At 28.9% G+C, this 26,532-nt stretch overlaps 1 protein-coding gene and 1 long non-coding RNA gene across 3 annotated transcripts in view; both read left to right on the top strand.

The window, feature by feature from the left end:
* ush (Zinc finger protein ush) overlaps nt 1-26,532 on the top strand; it is a 480,112-nt gene that overhangs the window by 80,874 nt on the left and 372,706 nt on the right. The gene's annotated exons all lie outside the window — the stretch shown is intronic.
* On the top strand, nt 2,220-2,848 carry LOC142226897 (uncharacterized). The gene is made up of 2 exons (XR_012719768.1): nt 2,220-2,390; nt 2,457-2,848. It is a non-coding gene; the product is annotated as an uncharacterized LOC142226897 (long non-coding RNA).

Here is a 26,532-nt window from a genome sequence, read left to right as displayed (position 1 = left end):
GACAAAATTTTCTATAGAAATAAAATTTTGACACAATTTTCTATAGAAATAAAATTTTGACAAAATTTTCTATAGAAATAGAATTTTGAGAAAAAGTTCAATAGAAATAAAATTTTTGACAAAATTTTCTATAGAAAAAAAATTTTGACAAAATTTTCTATAGAAGTAGAAAATTGTGACAAAATTTTCTATAGAAATAAAATTTTGAGACAATTTTCTATAGAAATAAAATTTTGACAAAATTTTCTATACAAATCAAATGTTGACAAAATTTTCTATAGAAATAGAATTTTTGAGAAAAAGTTCAATAGAAATAAAATTTTTGACAAAATTTTCTATAGAAATAAAATTTTGACAAAATTTTCTATAGAAGTAGAAAATTGTGACAAAATGTTCTATAGAAGTAGAAAATTTTGACAAAATTTTCTATAGAAATAAAATTTTGACAAAATTTTCTATAGAAATAAAATTTTGACAAAATTTTTTATAGAAATAGAATTTTTGAGAAAAAGTTCAATAGAAATAGAATTTTTGAGAAAAAGTTCAATAGAAATAAAATTTTTGACAAAATTTTCTATAGAAATAAAATTTTGACACAATTTTCTATAGAAATAAAATTTTGACAAAATTTTCTATAGAAATAGAATTTTGAGAAAAAGTTCAATAGAAATAAAATTTTTGACAAAATTTTCTATAGAAAAAAAATTTTGACAAAATTTTCTATAGAAGTAGAAAATTGTGACAAAATTTTCTATAGAAATAAAATTTTGAGACAATTTTCTATAGAAATAAAATTTTGACAAAATTTTCTATACAAATCAAATGTTGACAAAATTTTCTATAGAAATAGAATTTTTGAGAAAAAGTTCAATAGAAATAAAATTTTTGACAAAATTTTCTATAGAAATAAAATTTTGACAAAATTTTCTATAGAAGTAGAAAATTGTGACAAAATGTTCTATAGAAGTAGAAAATTTTGACAAAATTTTTTATAGAAATAAAATTTTGACAAAATTTTCTATAGCAATAAAATGTTGACACAATTTTCTATAGAAATAAAATTTTGACAACATTTTTTATAGAAATAAAATTTTGACAAAATTTTCTATAGAAATAGAGGTTTTGAGAAAAAGTTCAATAGAAATAAAATTTTTGACAAAATTTTCTGTAGAAGTAAAATCTGGACAAAATTTTCTATAGAAATAAAATTTTGACACAATTTTCTATAGAAATAAAATTTTGACAACATTTTCTATAGAAATAAAATTTTGACAAAATTTTCTATAGAAATACAATTTTGATAAAATTTTCTATATAACTAAAATATTTGACAAAATTTTCTATAGCAATAAAACTTTGACACAATTTTCTATAAAAATAAAATTTTGACAAAATTTTCTATTGAAATAAAATTTTGACACAATTTTCTATAGAAATAGAATTTTTGAGAAAAAGTTCAATAGAAATAAAATTTTTGACAAAATTTTCTATAGAAATAAAGTTTTGACAAAATTTTCTATAGAAGTAGAAAATTGTGACAAAATTTTTTATAGAAATAAAATTTTGACAAAATTTTCTATAGCAATAAAATGTTGACACAATTTTCTATAGAAATAAAATTTTGACAAAATTTTCTATAGAAATAGAATTTTGACAAAATGTTCTATAGTAATAAAATTCTTGCAAAATTTTCTATAGAAATAAAATTTTGATAAAAGTTCTATAGAAATAAAACTTGGACAAAATTTTCTATAGAAATAAAACTTGGACAAAATTTTCTATACAAATAAAATTTTGACATAATTTTTGCATTAAATTCAAGCCCATAGATAGAATGATTCGATTTGAGTCAGATGATCAGTCATAAAATTTTTTTCCGAATAGATTCTCGAAACATTTGAAAAATATCCCGCATTTTTAATTTGCGCTCTTAATAGTACACCTGATAAAATGGCATAGAAGTTTTTTGAATAGGTCTTCATTGGAATTCTTTCTACCACATTTATTTTATCATTATTTTTCCATGATAGTCAATGTACATTAGTTGCTTTTTTTTGCTTCTCAGAATTTTGTTTTCCATTTTAAGTGGTGCGATTAATTTAGCTTATCATGTTGCACCACTTGTGTATCATTATGAGTATCTATTTTATTTCGGAATTTGTGTGATTCAATTCAATTGAAATTGGTTCGAATCCATTAGCATTTCATTTTCATTTGATTCGATTAGTCTTTGTAGTGTAGATGTCGAAGGTAGGGTTGGTGTTTTTTTAGTTGGCAACATTGACTCAGCAGCAATAGCAATTAAAAGATAGATTTCCAATCAGATGTTGCTCCTTTTTCATTTAAATTTCATTCTTCATGGTATAGATAAGTGAATACGCTTATTTATGGTAAGAGCAATAATAGCTTAACTGACATTTATACAATTCAAACACCCACCTGTAAATATTTGTTAGATATTCTCATTTTCTCTAGATGCTCCTTTCGGAATTGTTATAATCACCTTTCATTTGACATGGATAAAATAAATGCAATGAATTCTTTTCGAGGCCACCAATCTTTTTTCGTATGTGTGTATACAAATTCACAAAATCCCCATTACTGGCAGGCTGGTGTTTGGAACCGATGTTGGTAAAGTGAGAGAGAGAGAGTCCTATAGAAATAACCCTACGGGAAATTGGTGCAAATTGCCTTTGACGGACCTATCGCAGGACTGGTACCGGTGATCCAGTTTGTCGCAGTTTTTAAATAGTCATAATTTAATGATTTGCATACTCGCTTGATATAAAAATCTTATTGGATCTACACATTTAGTGAAGTAGAATTACCAGAAGAACCTATTATTCAATATATTCCAAAAGTTTTTCATTTCTGGTGCGATTCGGATAACCAAACTGAAACAGATTCCTATGAGTTTGTCAGAGACTGGTTCATGAGGACCTGTCTATGGAGTGCTACTACTAAAATGTCCCAGGACGTGTCCTAGGTTAGGTTAGGTTAGGTGGCAGCCCGATGTATCAGGCTCACTTAGACTATTGAGTCTATTGTGATACCACATTGGTGAACTTCTCTCTTATCACTGAGTGCTGCCCGATTCCATGTTAAGCTCAATGACAAGGGACCTCCTTTTTATAGCCAAGTCCGAACGGCGTTCCACATTGCAGTGAAACCACTTAGAGAAGCTTTGAAACCCTAAGAAATGTCACCAGCATTACTGAGGTGGGATAATCCACCGCTGAAAAACTGAAAAACCAGGACGTGTCCTAAGGAACGAGTCCAAGACGTGTCCTAAAGTGTAAATTTACCCCGTCAATGACAAACCCATGTTAAAGTGACCGGTCCCTTCCATTCGTCTTGACCAGACCTAGGACTGGCCCATGCACACCAGGGACTAGTCCTGTACCGGTTGATCCATTTCCCGTAGGGAAAGCATAAATAAGATTTTGTAAAAAATTTCCATAGAAAAAAATTTCAATAGGAATAAAATTTTGCAAAAATGTTCTCTACAAATAAAATGTTGACAAAGCCGATAGTCTTTGTAACTAGTGCTACAAATAAATAAATAAATAAATAATAAAATGTCTACAAAATTTTCTATAGAAATAACATTTTTACAAAAATTTCTATAGACATAAAAATTTACCAAAATTTTCTAAAGAAATAAAATTTTGACAAAATTTTCTAACGAAATTGAATTCTGCAAAAATATTCTATAGAAATAAAATTTTAACAAAATTTTCTATAGAAATAAAATTGTAACAAAATTTTCTATACATATAAAATTTTGGAAAAAATCTCTATGGAAATAAAATTTTCTATAGAAATAAAATGTTGACAAAATTTTCTAAAGAAATTAAATTCTGCAAAAATTTTCTATAGAAATAAAATTGTAACAAAATTTTCTATACATATAAAATTTTGGAAAAAATCTCTATGAAATAAAATTTTGACAAAATTTTCTATAGACATTAAATTTAAACAAAATTTTCTAAAGACAAAATTTTTACAAAATTGTCTATAGAAATAAAATTTTACCAAAATTTTCTATAGAAATAAAATTTTGACAAAATTTTCTAAAGAAATTAAATTCTGCAAAAATGTTCTATAGAAATAAAATTTAAAAAAAATTTTCTATAGAAATAAAATTGTAACAAAATTTTCTATACATATAAAATTTTGGAAAAATTGTCTATAGAAATAAAATTTGGACAAAATTTTCTATAGAAATAAAATTTTGACCAAATTTTCTATAGAAATAAAATGTTGACCAAATTTTCTATAGACATTAAATTTAAACAAAATTTTCTATAGACAAAATTTTTATAAAATTGTCTTTAGAAATAAAATTTTAAAAAATTTTCTATACAGATAAAATTTTGACAAAACTTTCTAAAGAAATTAAATTCTGCAAAAATGTTCTATAGAAACAAAATTTTAACAAAATTTTCTATAGAAATAAAATTGTAACAAAATTTTCTATACATATACAATTTTGGAAAAAATCTCTATAGAACTAAAATTTTGACAAAATTTTCTATAGACATTAAATTTAAACAAAATTTTCTATAGACAACATTTTTACAAAATTGTCTACAGAAATAAAATTTTAACAAAATTGTTTATAGAAATAAAATTTTGACAAAATTTTCTAAAGAAATTAAATTCTGCAAAAATGTTCTATAGAAATAAAATTGTAACAAAATTTTCTATACATATAAAATTTTAGAAAAAATCTCTATAGAAATAAAATTTTGACAAAATTTTCTATAGAAATAAAATTTTGACAAAATTTTCTATAGACATTAAATTTAAACAAAAATTTTTATAGACAAAATTTTTACAAAATTGTCTACAGTAATAAAATTTTAAGAGAATTTTCTACAGTTATAAAATTTTAAGAGAATTTTCTATACATATAACATTTTGACAAAATTTTCTATAGTAATAAAATTTTGACAAAATTTTCTATAGACATACAATTTTACCAAAATTTTCTATAGATATAAAATTTTGACAAAATTTTCTATAGATATAAAATTTTGATAAAATTTTCTTAGAAATTAAATTCTGCTAAAATGTTCTATAGAAATAAAATTGTAACAAAATTTTCTATACATATACAATTTTGGAAAAAATCTCTATAGAAACAAAATTTGTGACAAAATTTTCTATAGAAATAAAATTTTGAGAAAATTTTCTATAGAAATAAATTTTTGGAAAATTTTCTACAGAAGTAAAATTTTCGCAAAATTCTCTATAGAAATCAAAATTTAGCAAAATTTTTCTATGGAAATAAAATTTTGCAAATTTTTCCAAAATTTGTATAGAAATAAAATTTTGCCAAAATTTCTATAGAAATAAAATTTTGAGAAAATCTTCTATCGAAACAAAATTTTGACAACATATTCTAGAAATATAAAATTTTGATCAAATTTTCTATATAATTAAAATGTTGACAAAATTTTCTATAGAAATAAAATTTTGACAAAATTTTCTATAGATATACAATTTTGATCAAATTTCCTATAGAAATAAAATTTTATCAAATGTTCTATAGAAATACAATTTTTGACAAAATTTTCTATAGAAAAAAAAAATTTTGTGAAAATTTTCTATAGAAATAACATTTTGGAAAAAATTCTTCAGATATAAAGTTTTGGCAAAATTTTCTATAGAAATCAAAATTTAGCAAAAAATGTTTTATGGAAATAAAATTTTGACAAAATTTTCTATAGAAAAAAAATTTCTATAGAAATAAAATTTTCACCAAATTTTCTATAGATATCAAATTTTGATCAAATTTCCTATAGAAATAAAGTTTTGGCTAATTTTTCTCTAGAAATAATATTTTGACAAAACTTTCTATAAAAATTTTCAAAAAAAAATTGTTTTGTTTTTTGCTTTAATCATTTTTGTCGTTTTTCATTTCAGCCTAAAACCATGCATTGACTAAACTACAAGTGTAGCTTAACCAACAGAGGAAAAGGATGTTTATCAATTTTTTTGGGCAAAGCCCTATAGACTGCAAGATGGTTGGATGGACGCACGTTTCGGAATTACCACATTCCTCATCAGCATCCTCTACTTGCAGCAAAACTATCAACCAATTATCAGAATAAATTCAGGCAGTTCACTAAACCCAAAAGTGAACGACACTTGAACCTTCCGAAAAAAGTTTTTACATGATAGCCGGCTTATGCTGACATAAATTCGTACAAACATATCTCTTTTCCTTTGCCACCGTCAAATCATCCATTTGAGTGCCTGGGTTTATTTTGAGCGTGTTTACTCTTTTTTTGAAATTTTGTAAAAATTTTCAACCGAAATAATTTTCTATCTCACATTCCCATTTTCGACTTTTCGATTTTATCATTAAACCACCTGGAGTGGTGTATTTGAAAAGATGTTTTTGCTTTATTCAAGTTATTTCGCATCTTGGATCTTTAAAGCCTAATTTAAATAAATGCAGATTGACTTTACCAATATTCTTGTATAATTTGAAAAATATACTAAAAATCCTTTTTTTTTAATTTTTAAATTTATTTTTATTTTTTTATTTTTTTTACATAAAATTTAATCGAAATGCACTCTTATGAAGAAATTGTGCATTTGGAAATTCTGTTTATTTATTTAAAATTGTTTTCTTCGATTTCATCTAAAATAAACGTTTTACAAATTTCTCTTCAAAATCAACTTTGTCCATTGTATTTAAATTATTTAGTATGTTTATTAAAATTTATTCAAATTTTTTTCGAATTTTTCTAATTAATATAAGTTAGTAATAAAATTTTAATTTAAGTTTTTTTTTTTTTAAATTTTAATTAATTTAATTAATTTAATTAAAAATTAATAAAAATTGTATCGAATAACTTTTATAATATATTATTTTCTCTTTTTTTTTAGGTTAGTCCCTCAACATTTCTTTTGATTGACATAGTAAGTATTTATTCATCAATTAGATTACAATCTTTGATAAGAAATTTTTGAAAAACAGATCCCCAGTGGAAATTTGTTATTCATGCAGAGAAATGCATAAAAAAGACAGTCTTTAACACCTTCAGAAATCAAAACAAACCGAAATAAAAATGTTTTTTCTTATCACAATAAAAGCTGACTGTAAAACTGTAGTTGGTGATTTACGAAACCAAAAAAAACAAGTATATACGGCCGTAAGTTCGGCCAGGCCGAAGCTTATGTACCCTCCATCATGGATTGCGTAGAAACTTCATCTAAACACTGCCATCCACAATCGAATTACTTAAGTTGCGGTAACGCTTGCCGATGGCAAGGTATCTTAAAACCTCCTAACACCATCTTCTAAATTGAATGTAAGTCCATACGTGGTATATATTTAATCAAAAAAGATCGATCCAATACGTATATAATTCAGTTTGACAAAGTAGACATAAAATTTTGACCAAATTATCTACAGAAATAAAATTTTAACAAAATTTTCTATAGAAATAAAATTTTCACAAAATTTTCTATAGAAATTCAAATTTTGACAAAATTTTCTATAGAAAGAAATTTATGACAAAAATTTCCACAAAAATAAAATTTTAACAAAATTTTCTATAGAAATAAACTTTTGACAAAATTTTCTATAGAAATAAAATCTTGGTAGATTATTTTTGGCTCGAGTGGCAACCATGATTATGAACCGAATAAGATTTGAACAAAATTTTCTATAGAAATAAAATTTTGACAAAATTTTCTATAGAAATAAAATGTTGACAATGATGAAAATTTTATTATGAACCTAATAAAATTTTAACAAAATTTTCTCTAGAAATAAAATTTTGACAAAATTTTCTATAGAAATAAAATTTTGACAATTTGAACCGGATCGGATGAATTTTGCTCCTCCAAGAGGCTCCGGAGGTCAAATCTGGAGAAAGTTTTATATGGGGGCTATATATAATTATAGACCGATATGGACCAATTCTGGCACGGTTGTTAAAGATCATATACTAACACCATGTTCCAAATTACAACCGGATTGGATGAAATTTGCTTCTCTTGGAGACTTCGCAAGCCAAATCTGGGGATCGGTTTATATGGGGGCTATATATAATTATGAACCGATGTGAACCAATTTTTGCATGGTTGTTAGAGACCATATACCAATACCATGTACCAAATTTCAGGCGGATCGGATGAAATTTGCTTCTCTTGGAGACTTCGCAAGCCAAATCTGGGGATCGGTTTATATGGGGGCTATATATAATTATGAACCGATGTGGACCAATTTTTGCACGGTTGTTAGAGACCATATACCAATACCATGTACCAAATTTCAGCCGGATCGGATGCAATTTGCTCCTCTTTGAGGCTTCGCAAGCCAAATCTGGAGATCGGTTCATATGGGGTCTATATATAATTATGGACCGATGTGGACCACTGTTTGCATGATTGTTAGAGACCATATACCAACACCATGTAGCAAATTTCAGCCGGATCGGATGAAATATGCTTCTCTTAGGGGCTCCACAAGCCAAATCTGGGGATCGGTTTATATGGGGGTGTTGAATATTGCAAATAAAAACACATTTAAAATGATTTATTTTTTGCTCATTATTCATGCTTTATTCCGAGTGGACTGTATTGATTTAATATCCTAATGATACTGATTTTAAACATATACAAAAAGAGTTGAGATGCCATTACACATATAAAATCCAATTGAGTGAGCATATAAAATTCAATGAGAGTAAATATAAAGCTCAAATGAGAATAGAACATAGAGAGATCAAATGAGAGTTAAAATATGAAGAGAATTCAAGTAAAATAAAAATTTCATCAACAGTGTTGCATTTATGGGAATGGTTCCTCAACATCCCGGGCGGCCCTGAAACAGCGTTTCAGAATATGGGAAGCTTGACTATCTTAACGATTGGTCTGGTCATCGTTCCATGAGAAGTTGTTACTTGCACCGCTCTTGTAAGGCCATCTTTTCCGGGGAATGTATCAGTAACACGACCCGTAATCCACATAGCAGGGGGTGTGTTGTCCTCTTTCATGAGGACAATGTCATCTATCTTGATATTTGGTTGGACATCTCTCCACTTTGGGCGTTGCTGAAGTGAGGTTAAATACTCTCGACTCCATCTTCGCCAGAAGCCTTGGTACATACACTGCACCTGTTGCCAATAGTCAAGCCGATTCGTTGGTAGTTCAATCAAATTACCCTCAGGTACCATGGTAGTCGGCCTGCCTATTAAGAAATGAGAAGGAGATAAATAGTTAGTATCGGTGTCTGAGGCGAACCCCAGTGGTCGTGAATTGATGACTGCCTCCACCTGAGCTAGGAGGGTGTGCATTTGTTCGAACGTCAATATAGCTGTACCAATAACTCGTCGGATGTGGAGCTTGACCGAGCGTACTCCCGACTCCCATATTCCACCCCAGTGTGGTGAATAAGGGGGAATGAAAATCCAGTTTATGCCTTCTTTTGCTAAGGTTTCAGTTACTATCTGGTTGTGGTCATCCGCTTGAAGTTGTCTAAACATGTCATTTAGTTTCCGCTTTGCGCCGACAAAATTCTTTCCGTTGTCGCTATAAATGTTGCTGCATTTGCCTCGGCGCGAAATAAATCGGCGTAGGGCGGCCAAGAAACCTTCAGTACTAAGGTCGGTCACCAATTCCAAGTGGATAGCCGATGTCACCATGCACACGAAGAGGCATATATATCCTTTTGATGTCTTAGAATTTCTTCCACTATGTATTCGTAGTGTGATGGGACCCGCATAATCACATCCTGTATTTTGAAACGGAAAAGCTTGTCTGACACGCACTTTTGGTAAATCAGCCATACGTTGTTGTGTAATATGTCTAGCGTGCCTGAAACATTTCAAACATTTATGCGTAAGTTGCCGAATTAAATTTCTTGCTCCCATAATCCAATAAGTTTGGCGAACTATCACAAATAGCGTTGAAACTCCAGGATGTAAATTTTTTATGTGCTCCTCTTTAAGTATCAGAATTGTAACTTCATGCTTCTTCGGAAGAATTATTGGGTGTTGAATCTCAGATAAAAGTTCTGAATTTGAAATGCGTCCACCAACTCGCAACAGTCCGTTCTCATCGATGTATGGCGAGAGTTTAACCAGTTCAGAGCTTTTACTAATTTCCCTTCCATTATGCAAACATGTAATTTCCGCGGAAAAACTTCTCTGCGCCATTCTAAGACATATAATTCTTCCTTCCTGGATCTCTTCAGATGTTAGAAATTCTGCAGGATTTCTAATCTTATGTACACGCAGGTTAATAAATCGCTTCACATATGCCGCTATTCGTATAAGTTTATACCAGTGTGAAATATTCTTTGCAATTGTTTCCAGGGGATGAGTTGCTTTTATAGTAGTGAGATTTACTACATTCTCCACAGTGGCTTTCATCTCTGCTAGTACGTCCGCGTTATCAAATGAAGCTTGTAATTTCTCCATATACATGTCTTGTTGTCTGTTCCTCAAAAATGATGGACCATTCCACCACAGATCCATATCGAAAAGTTGATCAACCATTAAACCTCGAGACGCAACATCTGCCGGATTTTCCTTGGTGTTGACGTGTTTCCATATATTTCTTGGCAGTGTCTCTAAAATTTCAGCAGTGCGATTTCCTACGAACGTCTTCAATTTGGTTGGCTGAGTGGATAGCCATGATAGGACCACAGTAGAATCACACCATGCATGTATTGTTTTCCGCTGATGAGGCAATGATGCAATTATTGTTGACATTAAACGTGTTAAAAGCAGCGCACCGCATAATTCCAATCTCGGTAGCGAGACTTGCTTCAATGGTGCCACACGAGTTTTTGATGCGACTAATGATACGTGAATATTTCCATCTTGGTCCTCCATCCTGCAATATACCACTGCTGCATACGCTTTGATGGAGGCGTCACTAAATCCATGTAGCTCAATGATGGCGGTTGAGTTTGGTACATATCGGGGTAATTTCAAATTTGTAAGATTCCGTAAATCGTCTCTATATCTAAGCCAAGTGTTTGCCAAGTTTGTCGGTAGAGGTTGATCCCACTCCAAATTAAGTAGCCACAGTTCCTGAAATAAAATCTTGAATTTCACCACAATTGGGGAAATTAAGCCCAAGGGGTCAAATATTCTAGCGACGTCGGATATGACCTTCCTCTTCGTTGCACATCGAGAATTGTCCAGATTTACTTTATATCCAATGCTATCTTCGCTCGAACACCAATAAATTCCGAGCACTTTTGTTGAGCTGTCTTGACCTGGGATTAGAAAATGTTCCTCGTTCCTTGCTTGTGGGCGAATTTCCTCGCAATTAGACACCCATTTACTGAGCTCAAGTCCGGCACGTGAAAGTAAATCAATTAGTTCCTTACGATTTGCCATAAGTTCGTCCCGCGTTGGGGCTCCAGTTATCACATCGTCAACATAGAAATCTTCAAGTAGGATTCTTGATGCGTTGGGATGAGATTCTCTGTAATCCATGGCCAATTGTTCCAAAACTCGGACCGATAAATACGGCGCAGGAGCCGTCCCATACGTAACGGTACATAGCTGATAGTGTTTCAGTTCTTCACTGGGATCCTCTCTCCACAAAATTCGATGAAAATCTCGATGTTTCTCCGCCACCCATATCTGGCGAAACATCTTGATAATATCCGCCGAGAAAACGAATTTTTGAAGCCTAAACCGGAAGCATACAGCAAATAAATTACGTTGGATCGAGGGCCCAATGTGGAGGCTGTCATTCAGGGAATTATTGTCCAAATCCTGAAATGATCCGTCAAATACTACACGTAATTTAGGCCCAATAATCGGGTGATGTGGTAAGTAAAATAGACGACCATCCTCCACGTCTACTTCCTGTGGTGAGAGTTCACGCATATGTCCTAAATTATAATATTCCTTCATAAATTCTGTGTATTTTCGCCGCAATTCCGGGTCTCTGAGTAATCTTCGTTCGGTGGCGTTAAACCTCTTGAGCGCACCTTGAAATGTATCGTTGAATGTAATATCCTTATCCTTGAAAGGTAATTCGACAATATAACGCCCATCAGTATGTCTAGCATGTGTTTTTTGAAAGTGGTGTTCCACCAAAGCAAATTCGCTATCTTGCTTCTTAAAATCGCCGGTTTCCTCAATTTCCCAAAAAGATTTTATGGACTTGTCTATATCTACCAATGACAGTAATGCCGAAGACGATCTACCTCGTTGATTTGAGGTATCCAATGAAGTTACCACCCATCCAAAGACTGTTGAAACTGCTATAGTCTTACCATCATCATTCAGAACCTTCTCTTGTGTCAATATATCCCAAATGTAGTCTGCTCCAAGTAGAATGTCTATAGGATTTGACCGATAAAATGCCGGGTCAGCCAGTTGAAGTTTATCCAAATGTTTATGATCATAATTTGTAATGGTATTTCTAGGTAATGATGATGTTATACGACTTAGAATATGAACTTGAGCATTAATAACATGAGATGAATTCCTTGACCTAATATGAAGCTTGCTATGACCATGAGTTGATTCAGCCTTTACCGATGAAATTCCGGAAAGTGAGATTCTTGAGCTATTTCTTGGTAATCCTAAACGTTTAATACAATCCTCAGATATATATGATAATTCCGACCCAGTATCAAGTAATAAACGACATGTTATTAAATCTCCCTTGCAATTTCGGACAAAAACTAACGCTGTAGGTAGGATAAATATAAGATTTTTCTTGATAGACGATGTCCTAGCCGTTTGAGATATGATTGTATTCAGTGAAATTTGATGGGTATCCTCCGAGTCTGCATTCATGTTTTCTGAAGTTGATTCTTCAGAAGAAACCGCAATATGAGCCCGCTGAGATGAGGCTTCTTGACCATAGTGCAGTAATGTATGGTGATTCCGCTGGCAGGTACGGCACTTTTGTTGTGATTTACAATTGTAGGCACTATGCCCCTTACGAAGGCAATTAAAACAAAGAATATGATCCTTAACTAACTTACGACGTTGCTCGACTGATAATGCAAGAAAATGTGAGCATTTGTGCGTTTGGTGGGCATCTGAGCCGCAATCATTACAATTTTGTTGAACATTTGTGGAAACCAATGCAGAAGATGAGATTCGTTTGTGTACCGTAGATTTAGGTGTAATATTTTTATCAAGTTCCAATTCTTCACAGCATCTATCCAAAAATTTCAAAAAATTATCTACAGTTGGCTTCGATTCATTACGGGAATGTTCAGTCCATTTGCGACGGGATTCTGAGTCAATCTTGTTCTGTAGTATATATATTAGCCAGTGATCACGCTCTCTATAATCTATGGCGTCCAAACCTCTTAAAACTTCATTTGCCGTATCAGAAATCTGCCGCAACTTAAATACATTTCCCTCTTTCATTGGAGAAAGAGCCATAAATGTTTCTATATATGAATTTACGATATGGCGAGGCCTATCAAAACGCTCCTTAAGACGATCCCATGCCGTTGTGTAAGATGCGTCCGAAATCTGAATGTGCTTAACAAGATTTGCCGCGTCGTCTTTGAGTAAAGATTTCAAATAATGAAATTTCTGTACATTCGAAAGATTTGGTTTGGAGTCTATTGCGCTAACAAATAAGTCTTTAAATGCTGGCCATTCTTTATAATTTCCCGTAAATGGTTCTATTCTTAACTTTGGTAACTCCCCGTCCATGTTACGAGTAGTCACAGGTGTGTCCAGCCGTTGTAGTAAATTTGAATGTTGTTCCATGAGACGTGAAAACATTTCATTCTGTGGTTCTGGTGTTGATTGACGAGGTCCAAGTGATCTTAACATTCGATTAAGCATAGCACGACTATGTAGATATTTTTCCTCGTAATCCAAAATATCACGCTCAGGATCAACGAAACCTTCTTCTCCTTCAAACGCATATAACTCGCCTACCAATCTCATTAATTCATTCCAAGCTATTTCCAACCGGGCCAGGCGAGACTCAATCTGCTCAGAAAATATCTCTTCAGGGGGATTTTCTACAAATGTACATGCCCGTGTAATCGCACCCTTTTCTAATCGACATTTAGATAATATGGCCTTCATTGTCATTGTCATCTTAAAACGAAACAAATATTCAAATGCGTACTTACTTTGCGATGAATTTTGTTGTCTAGTGTATTTAAACAAAAACCTTGTTGCTTTGTGTTATGTATATTTTTCTCAAAGTCTATAATCCTTGTTGTCTTGTGTATGTAGATATACAAACCAAACTATTTTTTCTTGTTTTTTCTTTTTATCGATTGTTGTTTGTGTCTATGTGTTTTATCAGGTATCCACCGCCAATTATAACAACCGAAAAAACACCCTTAACATCGAAGTATATAAACAAACCGAGCTCTCACATAGAAACATTGAGAATAAAACAAAAACAAAACACCAGTAAAATTTATTCTCTCTACTCGAATGTATTTTTCTTAATACAGAGCTCACAACCCGAATGTAAATAAACCGAGCTTTCTCTCACTGCCCAATTGTGTACTCGCACAACTATAGATCTGCCGCAGAGTAATATGTACAAGCGCAGCAATGTATTCTCTTTTTTATACTCTCAATAGCTTGTCGCAAAGCTTTACCATTCAAGAATTTCACAACGACGGTTAAAATTCAAAATTGTGCTTTTCGCCGTAAAGCAAATTTGAAGCTCTTTGTACACATTCACACTTGCGATAGTATTTGTGTTGATTTATTTTCCTCATAAGGAGTATACCGAACCGACCTCAGTTGTGTGCGTCGTTTTCTTTTTCATATACTTCTTAAACTTCGTTGTTTATGTTGTAGCCACACCGAATGAATTTCATTACAACACAATTGTTTTTGTTTTCTAAAACTATGTGGCGTTTCTTTGCCAATATTTATATATATAATTTTGAGTCGCTCACTGCGCGACTGCGTTCATAATATTTTCTACCACTTCACCAATTGTGCATGTTTGTATGCTTAGCCGCTTGCTCATGCGTACGTATGTATGAATGTTTGCTTTCCTTACTATTTTATGTTTTGTATGTATGTTTGGTTACAAATGTGTGCTTTACTTTGTATGTTTACCATTGTGTGTATGCTTGTATAAAATACCATTGATATTTTTATTTTTTCTTTACAAACACACGTACTTCATTAACCACACGAATTGTGTTCTTCACTATTATTTGTATGTCTTGCACTGTATGTATGTTTACGAATATTTAAATGCTTTTAATGTATACTCCACGAAATAAAACAAATGCGTATTGCGTTTAGATGAACGCCCGAAAGTAGTAATTTGATTATCCCTGGAACCCGAAAGAGTCTGATAAGCCGTGTCCAATGGAGCTACGTTTGTCCAGAGGAGCTTCTAAAACCGAATTGTTCTGCTATGATTCACTAATACATTAATGTGTAACCAAACTCCACTTAATTTGTAACCAAAAATCCACTTATTCCATTATCCGGCTCGAAGGACCAACAAATGTTGAATATTGCAAATAAAAACACATTTAAAATGATTTATTTTTTGCTCATTATTCATGCTTTATTCCGAGTGGACTGTATTGATTTAATATCCTAATGATACTGATTTTAAACATATACAAAAAGAGTTGAGATGCCATTACACATATAAAATCCAATTGAGTGAGCATATAAAATTCAATGAGAGTAAATATAAAGCTCAAATGAGAATAGAACATAGAGAGATCAAATGAGAGTTAAAATATGAAGAGAATTCAAGTAAAATAAAAATTTCATCAACAGTGTTGCATTTATGGGAATGGTTCCTCAACAGGGGGCTATATATAATTAAGGACCGATATGGACCAATTTTTGCATGGTTGTTAGATACCATATACCAACACCATGTACCAAATTTCAGCCGGATCGGATGAAATATGCTTCTGTTAGAGGCTCCACAAGCCAAATCTGAGGGACCCTTTATATGGGGGCTATACGTAAAAGTGGACCGATATGGCCCATTTTCAATACCATCCGACCTACGTCGATAACAACTACTTGTGCCAAGTTTCAAGTCGATAGCTTGTTTCGTTCGGAAGTTAGCGTGATTTCAACAGACGGACGGACGGACGGACGGACGGACGGACGGACGGACGGACGGACATGCTTAGATCGACTCAGAATTTCACCACGACCCAGAATATATATACTTTATGGGGTCTTAGAGCAATATTTCGATGTGTTACAAACGGAATGACAAAGTTAATATACCCCCATCCTATGATGGAGGGTATAAAAACGAAAGAAAAATACCATTCTATTTAGTGGCGGCAGCGGCTTCTTGATAACTTCACCAATGAGACAATCAATTCATTCAAGCCCACGAATAAAACGAGACAATATCGATATTGACCTCAAAAACGACACAAAACCCACAAAAACTAAAACCTGGCGACTAAGTGACACACTATCACAATAAACAAATTAATAATGAAAAAGAAATAATTTTTCGTATTTTTTAAATCAAGCCCGCCGATAAGTAATATGGAGGCGATCACCAGACAAAGGAAATGAGGAGCCATAGCACTCAAGATCCCAAGATCTGATAATGATTAGCGAAAAGAATGTATGTACGTTCCATTTCGATCTTTTTCATATGGGTAAACTTCGATTGATATTTATTTAGGTGGAATTTTGTTATTAAATCAAAAAATTGGCTTTACCTGGCTGTATTGTGTTGTCTGGATGAGTTTAAAACATGTGAAAAAAGGGATTAAAACAATGGATTAAATAGATTAAAACAATTGAAAACAGGGATTTAGTTGGTCCGATCCGTCCGTATGATACTATAAACCAAACCCTACTCGCGTTGTTATGACAAATGTCAAAATGTTATTTGTATAAAAAAGTTTGCACATTTTTTTTTCTATAGAAAATTTTGTCAAAATTTTATTTCTATAGACAATTTTGCCAAAATTTTATTTCTATAGAAAATTTTGTCAAAATTTTATTTCTATAGAAAATTTTGTCAAAATTTTATTTCTATTGAAAGTTTTGTCAAAATTTTATTCAATAGAAAATATTATCAAAATTTTATTTCTTTAGAAAATGTTGTCAAAATTGCACAAAACGTTATTGCTATAGAAGATTTTGTCAAAATTTGATTGCTATAGAAAGTTTTGTCAAAATTTTATTTCTATAGAAAATTTTAATCAAAATTTTATTTCTATAGAAAATTTTATTCAAAATTTTATTTCTATAGAAAATTTTGTAAAAATTATATTTCTTTAGAAAATTTTGTAAAAATTATATTTGTTTAGAAAAATTTTTAAAAATTATATTTGTTTAGAAAATTTTGTCAAAATTTTATTTCTATAGAAAATTGTTTAAAAATGTAATTTCTTTAGAAAATTTTGTCAAAATTTTATTCAATAGAAAAATTTTGTAAAATTTTTATTTCTATTGACAATTTTGTCAAAATCTTATTTCTATAGAAAATTATCTCAAAATTTGATTTTTATAGAAAATTTTGTCAAAATTTTATTTCTATAGAAAATTGTGTAAAAATGTAATTTCTTTAGAAAATTTTGTCAAAATTTTATACAATAGAAAAATTTTTTTAATTTTTATTTCTATAGACAATTTCGTCAAAATTTTATTTCTATAGAGAAGTTTCTCAAAATTTTATTTCCATAGAAAAATTTATCAATATTTTATTTCTTTAGAAAATTTTGTCAAAATTTTATTTCTTTAGAAAATTTTGTCAAAATTTTATTTCTTTAGAAAATTTTGTCAAAATTTTATTTCTATAGAAAATTTTGTCAAAAATTTATTTCTATAGCAAATTTTGTCAAAATTTTATTCAATAGAAAATATTGTCAAAATTTTTTTTCTTTAGAAAATGTCAAATTTGTACAAAATTTTATTTCTATAGAAAATTTTGTCAACATTTTATTTCTATAGACAATTTTGTCAAAATTTTATTTCTATAGAAAACTTTCCCCAAAATTCTATTTCTATAGAAAATTTTATCAAAATTTTATTTCTATAGAAAATTTTGTCAAAATTTTATTTATTTTAAAAATTTTGTTATAATTTTATTTCTTTAGAAAATTTTGTCAAATTTTTTTTTTTGAAAATTTTGTCAAAATTTTATTTCTATAGAAAATTTTGTCAAAATTTTATTTCTATAGAAAATTTTTGCAAAATTTTATTTTTATAAAAATTTTTGTCAAAAATTTTATTTCTATAGAACATTTTTACACAATTTTATTTTTAAAGAAAATTTTGTCAAAATTTTATTTCTGTAGAAAATATTGTCAAAATTTTATTTCTATAGAAAGTTTTGTCAACATTTTATTTCTATAGAAAATTTTGTCAAAATTTTATTTATTTTAAAAATTTTGTTATAATTTTATTTCTTTAGAAAATTTTGTCAAAAAATTTTTTTTTTTTGAAAATTTTGTCAAAATTTTATTTCTATAGAAAATTTTGTCAAAATTTTATTTCTATAGAAAATTTTTGCAAAATTTTATTTTTATAAAAAATTTTGTCAAAAATTTTATTTCTATAGAACATTTTTACACAATTTTATTTTTAAAGAAAATTTTGTCAAAATTTTATTTCTGTAGAAAATATTGTCAAAATTTTATTTCTATAGAAAATTTTGTCAACATTTTATTTCTATAGAAAATTTTGTCAAAATTTTATTTCTATAGAAAATTTTGTCAAAATTTTATTTCTATAGTAAATTTTGTCAAGATTTTATTTCTATAGAAAATCTGTACAAAATTGTATTTCTATAGAACATTTTTACGCAATTTTATTTTTAAAGAAAATTTTGTCAAAATTTTATTTCTGTAGAAAATTTTGTCAAAATTTTAATTCTATAGAAAATTTTTGCAAACTTTTATTTCGATAAAAAATGTCAAAATTTTATTTCTATAGAAAGTCTGTACAAAAAATTATTTCTATAGAAAATCTGTAAAAAATTTTGTCAAAATTTTATTTATATAGAAAATTTTGTCAAAATTTTATTTCTATAGAAAATTTTTGCAAAATTTTATTTCTATAGAAAATTTTGTCAACATTTTATTTCTATAGAAATTTTTTGCAAAATTGTTTTTTTTTTATAAACAATTTTGTCAAAATTTTATTTCTATAGAAAATCTGTGCAAAAAATTAGTTCTGTAGAAAATCTGTACAAAATTTTATTTCTGTAGAACATTTTTACATAATTTTATTTCTATAGAAAATTTTGTCAAAATTTTATTTCTATAGAAAATTTTGTCAAAATTTTATTTCTATAGAAAATTTTTGCAAACTTTTATTTCCATAGAAAATTTTGTCAAAATATAATTTCCGTAAGAAATTGTGTCGAAATTTCATTTCTATAAGAACTTTTGTCATTATTTCATTTCTGTAGGAAATTTCTTCAAAATTTTATTTCTATAAAAAATTTTATTTCTTTAGAAAATTTTCTCAACATTTTATTTGTATAGAACATTTTCCCAATATTTTATTTCTATAGAAAATTTTGTTAAAATTTTATTTCCATAGAAAATTTTTGCAAAGTTTTATTTCTATAGAAAATTTTTGCAAAATTTGATTTCTATAGAAAATTTTGTCAAAATTTTATTTCTATAGAAAATGTTGTCAATATTTTACTTCTATAGAATATTTTATCAAAACATTATTTCTAATGAAAATTTTGTCAACATTTTATTTCTATGCCAAATTGTATTTCTTATTTCTATAGAAAATTATTACAAAATTTTATTTGTACAGATAATTTTGTCAAAATTTTATTTCTATAGAAATTTTTGCAAAATTTTATTTCCGTAGTAAATTGTTGCAAAATTTTATTTCTATAAAAAATGTGTCAACATTTTGTTTCTATAGAAAATTTTATCAAAATTTATTTCGATAGACAATTTTAATAAGATTTTGTTTCTATAGAAAATTTCCACTTTTTTTCTATAGAAAATTTCGTCAAAATTTTATTTTGTCAAAATTTCATTTCTATACGAACTTTTGTTTAAAAAAAATATATATTTCTACTAGAATAATGATATTTTATACCAAAAACTTTTATCTGTCAGGTTCTACTTGGTATTGTTATTTGGTTCAATAAAGCTCATTGCAAATCGAAATCGCCATTGAATTAGAAATACGGGACGACATTTGTATTGAGGTAAATTGATAAAATGATCATAATTTTAAATTAAAGTTTTTAAATTTAAATTCCCATTTATAACTTTAACTCAGAGCTTACACCACCCAGGTGAGATTATTGAAATGTTATGTTCACCACAGGTTTTATGTGTTTTCCACCAACAGAATTTTGTTAATTCATAACGCTAACTCAAACTATGCCGCGACATTAATGGATATCTTCCAAGGGGCGACGTCCATCTTTCAACCCGAAGATAACCACAATAATCAGCTAACTTTGACTTGAGACCACAATAACAAGAGAAGAACATAGGAATAAAATATGGTTATGGGATGATAACCGATGGTCGTCACTAATGCTTTAGCTTAGTTTGGTTTTTTATGTTCATCGCCAAAGATAACTAAGCGCCGTTTTTTTAAACGGCCGGAAAGCATGAACATTCTTGTTAGATAATTTTAATGGATTTTCGCTATGGGGGCCTTTTTAAAGACTAATTTGGAAAATTCTTTTTTTGAAAATTTTGTCAAAATTTTATTTCTATAGAAAATCTTGTAAAAATTTTATAACTTTAGAAAATTTTGTAAAATTTTTATTTCTTTAAAAAATTTTGTGAAAATTTTACTTCTTCAGAAAATTTTGTGAAAATTTTATTTCTATAGAAAATTTTTTCAAAATTTTATTTCTATGGAAAATTTTATTTCTATAGAAAATGTTGTCACAATTTTATTTCTATAGAAAATTTTATTTCTATTGAAAATTTTCTAATAATTTTATTTCTATTGAAAAGTTTGCCAAATTTTATCCCTATAGAAAATTTTGTCAAAATTTTATTTCTATAGAAAATTTTGTCAAAATGTTATCCCTATAGAAAATGTTTGCAAACTTTTATTTCTATAGAAAAATTTCTCAAAATTTTATTTCTATCGAAAATTTTGTCAAAATTTTATTTTTATAGATAGTTTTGTCAACAATGTATTTATTTCAGTAGAAAATTCTGTCAAAATTTTATTTCTAAAAAAAATTTGCAAAATTGTATTTTTATGGAAAATGTTGTCAAAAATTTATTTCAATAGAAAATTCTGTCAAAATTTTTTTTTTATAAAAAATTTTGGAAAATTTTATTGCTATAACAATTTTTTGCAAAATTTTATTGGTATAAAAATTTTTTGCAAAATTTTATTTCTATAAATAATTTTTTCAAAATTTTATTTTTATAGAAAGTTTTGTCAACAATGTATTTCTATAGAAAATTTTGTCAATTTTTTTTTTCTACAAAAACCACTTTTTTATTTACCCAATATTTCAAATACCTTTAGGCACCACTCCATATTTTGGCCTGTATACTAACAATCATACAGCATAAATTCTTAGCTCACTAAAGGACTGACTATAGAAGATAGTGGGGATTCTTTTAGTGTGACGACTGTGCCATTAGTTTGTTATCCTCATCCTGAGTGTCATCTTTATTGGTGTTCCATTTACCATTCCTTCGATTGTCTGTCCATCGCTTTAGCTGCAGTCATCCTAAGATGCATTGTGACTCATCATACGTGGGTTATTGTTTGCTTACTCTGCCACTGGTATCAGGAAAGATCAGTTTGGTATGCTGAAGAATGTCATTGATTAATGGGCAACACTTCGATGCTTGCATTCATGTGTGGAGGTGAAAGATATGCACACTTTAGGATTGAAATATAAAATTGTCATTATTAAATCTATGCCATAAACAAAAGGTCAATGATATTGTAGTCTAAGATAAATTTCTGTAGTTGTGATTATGTTTGTACTTTGAAGTTATAAACTGATATTTTATAATCTGAAGAAATATTGAAAATTTTCGAAATCAGCATTTAAGTTTATAATGAAAACTATTTTCATAGTGAAAACAATTTTCATAATGAAAAAATTTTCTATAGCGATAAAATTTTCCCAACATTTTCCATTTTGTTAAGATTTTATAAAATTTTCTATAGAAATAAAATTTGGACAAAATTTTCTATGGAAATTAAATTTTGACAAAATTTTCTATAGAAATTAAATTTTGACAAAATTTTCTATAGAAATAAAATTTTCACAAAATTTTCTGTAGAAATAAAAGGTTGACAAAATTTTCTATAGAAATAAAATGTTGAAACATTTTCTATAGAAATAAAATTTTGACAAAATTTTCTATAGAAATAAAATTTTAACAAAATTTTCTATAGAAATAAAATTTTAACACAATTTTCTATAGAAATAAAATTTTGACGAAATTTTGTATAGAAATAAAATTTTAACAAAATTTTCTATAGAAATAAAATTTTGACAAAATTTTCTATAGAAATGAAATTTTGACAAAATTTTCCATAGAAATAAAACTTTGAAAAAATTTTCCATAGAAATAAAGTTTTGACAAAATTTTCTATAGAAATAAAATTTTGAGAAAATTTTCTATAGAAACAAAATTTGGACAAAATTTTCTATAGAAATAAAATTTTGACAAAATTTTCCATAGAAATAAAATTTTTACAAAATTTTCTATAGAAATAAAGTTTTGACGAAATTTTCTTAGAAATAAAATTTGACAAAATTTTTAATAGAAATAAAATTTTGTTTGTAAAATTTTTTAAAAATTGCAAATCATTATTAATTTCTTGGCAAATGGCATCCAAACATGTCATCCATTATTTTGATTCATCATTCGCGGCTCACACCACCATTCGCCAATTTAACTTCGAACTGTCATCGTCATCATCACTTTTTCTTATTCTCATAATGCCATCAACTATGGTTCAGGGGAGCCTGAATCTGTAAATAAGAGTTATTAATTAAGATACAAATTGCCAATAAAGACGTCAACACGAAACGTGAATTCGATTTATTTTCAAATACCACAGCCACAGACATATTCTGAGCCAATGAAACAAGCGACCAATAAGACATCAAAACTAAACAGTATCTAATGCTGAAAATAAATAACTAAAGAGTAACATGAAATCATAAACACGAAATCAACCAATACCAAAAAATTATTTTTGTTTTTCACTTTCAAAATACAAATACATAATGTGGCTATAAATTCCAATAATAATAAAATTAAGTGGATAGATTGTGTTGTACATGAAAATCCAGATTGAAAATTTCACGACAAATCTGAAAGGCGAGAAAAAGGGCATTAATAAAAATAATAGGGCTGAATTCGTGCACTAAATAAAACTATTGATCTAATATAAAAGATTATGTAAACTAAATTTTAGAACATGCAATTTACACAGTATTAGGAACAAAACTTATTGATATTTTATGATATTTTAATTAAAATGAAGTTTATAATATTTAAAGAATTTGTTGTAGGACAAGAATCATTGAAATTTTGCGTCTTCACCACGGTTGCCACTCTTGCCACAAATAATCTACCAAATTTTGAAGAAAAAGTTACCGAAAATCTACCAAATTGAAAAAAATCGTATAGTTAATAGTAAGTATAAAAAATGTTGTTTTATTCGAAAGAAATGTTTTTTTTTTGAATTACAAAAAAAAAAAATTATTTCTATTAGAAAATTTTGTCAAAGTTTTATTTCTTTAGAAAAATTTGTCAAAATTTTATTTTTATAGAAAATTTTAACAAAATTTTATTTATATAGAAAATTTTGTCAATATTTTATTTCTATAGAAAATTTCGTCAATATGGTATTTCTATAGAAAATTTTGTCAAAATTTTATTTTTATAGAAAATTTTAACAAAATTTTATTTATATAGAAAATTTAAAAATTTTTTTTTTCTATAGAAAATTTCGTCAATATTTTTCTATAGAAAATTTTTTCAACACTTTATTTCTATACAAAATTTTGTCAAAGTTTTATTTCTATAGAAATTTTGTCAAAATTTTATTTCTGTAGAAAATTTTGACAAGATTTTATTTCTATAGAAAATTTTGTCAAAATTTTATTTCTATAGAAAATTTTGGCAAAATTTTATTTCTATAGAAAATTTTGTCAAAATTTTATTTCTATACAAAATTTTAACAAAATTTTATGTACATAGAAAATTGTGTCAAAATTTTATTTCTATACAAAATTTTGCCATAATTTTATTTCCTTAAAAAAATTTTGTCAAAATTTTATTTCTATAGAAAATTTTGCCAAAATTTTATTTCTATAGAAAATTTTGGCAAAAGTTTATTTCTATAGTAAATTTTGTCAAAATTTTATTTCTATAGAAAAAGTCAACATTTGGTTTCCATAAAAAATTTGGTGAAATTTGATTTCTATAGCAAATTTTCTCAAAATGTTATTTCTATAGAAAATTTTGTCAAAATTTTATTTCCATAAAAAATTTTGTCAAAATTTTATTTCTATAGAAAATTTAGCCAAAATTTTATTTCTATAGAAAATTTTGTCAAAATTTTGTTTCGATAGAAAGTTTTGTCAAAATTTTATTTCGATATTCTACCAAGTGTTGGCAACCAGCTCTAAGCTCCATGTGTGTATTTCGTCTCCTTCAGGGCATTTGAAACGCCCCGAAGGGCGTTATAATACTCTGTTCCTCACATTTCACGTTTCACATTTGCCTACGAATGTGGTATAGACAATATTCCTCTCAAAAATGTTATTTATAACTTTTAGAGTTGAGTTGATATCTGAGAAACGTTCACATTTAGAGCAAAATAACTCTATATAGAGTAAAGGGCTCGCGGTCGTGCTACTGTGATTTTGGCAGTCGAAATGTATCAAAAAAAGCACAAAAGTGTCAACTTTATCATCCCTGATGCAAACCATATAAAAAAAATCTGGCTACAAAACCCAGCTCATTGGGAAACCATTTCTGAAGTGAATAGAACAGAAAATTAAAACTCCCTCAAATAAGACACTAAAGTGCAAAAAAGAAAGATTCAACCGCCTGGCTGCTTGGCCGCCTGGCCTGGTCGAACAATTGATTCTACATTTTACTGTCAACAAATGATTGAAGAATGAAATAGAAAAAATGGCCTGGGGCTTCGTCGTCCATCAGGCGAACGCTCGATCACACACCTCGCTCATGACTCGAAAAAAAAACGCTTGGCTGGGAAGTTGTGATGCATCCTTCATAAAGCCTTGACCTAACATACCAACTGTAATGACATTTTTCATCACTATAAGTTAGAAAAGACTCAGAGGGTTCCACATATTTTTATTAGACTTTCAGAGAGAGAGAGAGAGAGAGAATCACTGCTAAACTCTTTCTTACAGAAATACAATTATTTATTGACACGATTTATATACAAGAAATCACACAATAGATTCATAGAAACTATGTTCGAAAATTGTGAACGTACGGTAAAAAAGGAAACGGAAACGTTCACGAAAAACCAAAACGGAATGTTCACGGTTTCGTCCACGGTTGTACACGGTTTAATGAACGGCTTTCGTTTTTCTTTGGCCATGAAAAATCTTAAAATATTGGTTCAACGTTCTTACGGCAACTCCTTCGGAGGAGACAATCCAGATTCGAGTCACGATAACGGATCTTTTATATAAATTCGTAACCATTACGTTTTCAAATCATGAACTATGGTTGTCATTTTGACAACGTGTCATCTTGTCAAAGGTGTCATTATATCGTAGTCAGATTGACACCGTATTTTGTCCGTTTGACCCCACATATGTGTTGATTCGTTTTCATTTTCGTTAGGTTATTGTCCAACGAAAATTATAATTCGTTGACGAAGGGGGCAGGAGGAGTTGATTTGACGAAGATTATACTTCGCTGACGAAGGGGGAGGAGGAGCTTGTCTAACGAAAATTATATATCGCAGATGCCGGGGGAGGAGTTTGTCTAACGAAGATTATATTTCGCAGATGCCGGGGGAGTAGTTGTTCTGACGAAGATTATATTTCGAAGGCATTGGGAGGAGGAGTTTGTCCAACGAAGATGACGCTACTTTGTGTCAGTGATCTTCTTCAGACGTTTTGTTATTTTATTTGAGGCTGGATCCAAATAAAATTCTATCTAACCTCCTTGGCGATGGCTTCATTGAATGCAGAACTCCTCCGCCGTTTCGACAACGCAAGGTGTCATTTTATCGTAGTCAGATTGACGCCGTCTTTTCTTTGTTTCACACCACATTTGTGTTGATTCATTTTTATTTTCGTTAGGTTATTGTCTGACGAAGATTATACTTCGCTGACGAAGGGAGCAGGAGGAGTTGGTTTGACGAAGATTATATTTCATAGATGCCGGGGGAGGAGATGGTCTGACGAAGATTATATTTCGCAGATGCCGGGGGAGGAGATGTTCTGACGAAGATTATATTTCGAAGGCATTGGGAGGATGAGTTTTTCCAACGAAAATGACGCTACTTTGTGCCAGAGATCCTTTTCAGATGTTTAGATATTTTATTTGAGGCTGTGATCCCAATAAAATTCGATCTTACCTCCTTGGCGATGACTTCATTGAGT

Source organism: Haematobia irritans, chromosome 2, assembly GCF_050003625.1.
Source record: "Haematobia irritans isolate KBUSLIRL chromosome 2, ASM5000362v1, whole genome shotgun sequence".
Classification (NCBI taxonomy): Eukaryota; Metazoa; Arthropoda; class Insecta; order Diptera; family Muscidae; genus Haematobia; species Haematobia irritans.
This window is presented reverse-complemented; position numbering and strand designations above follow the sequence as displayed.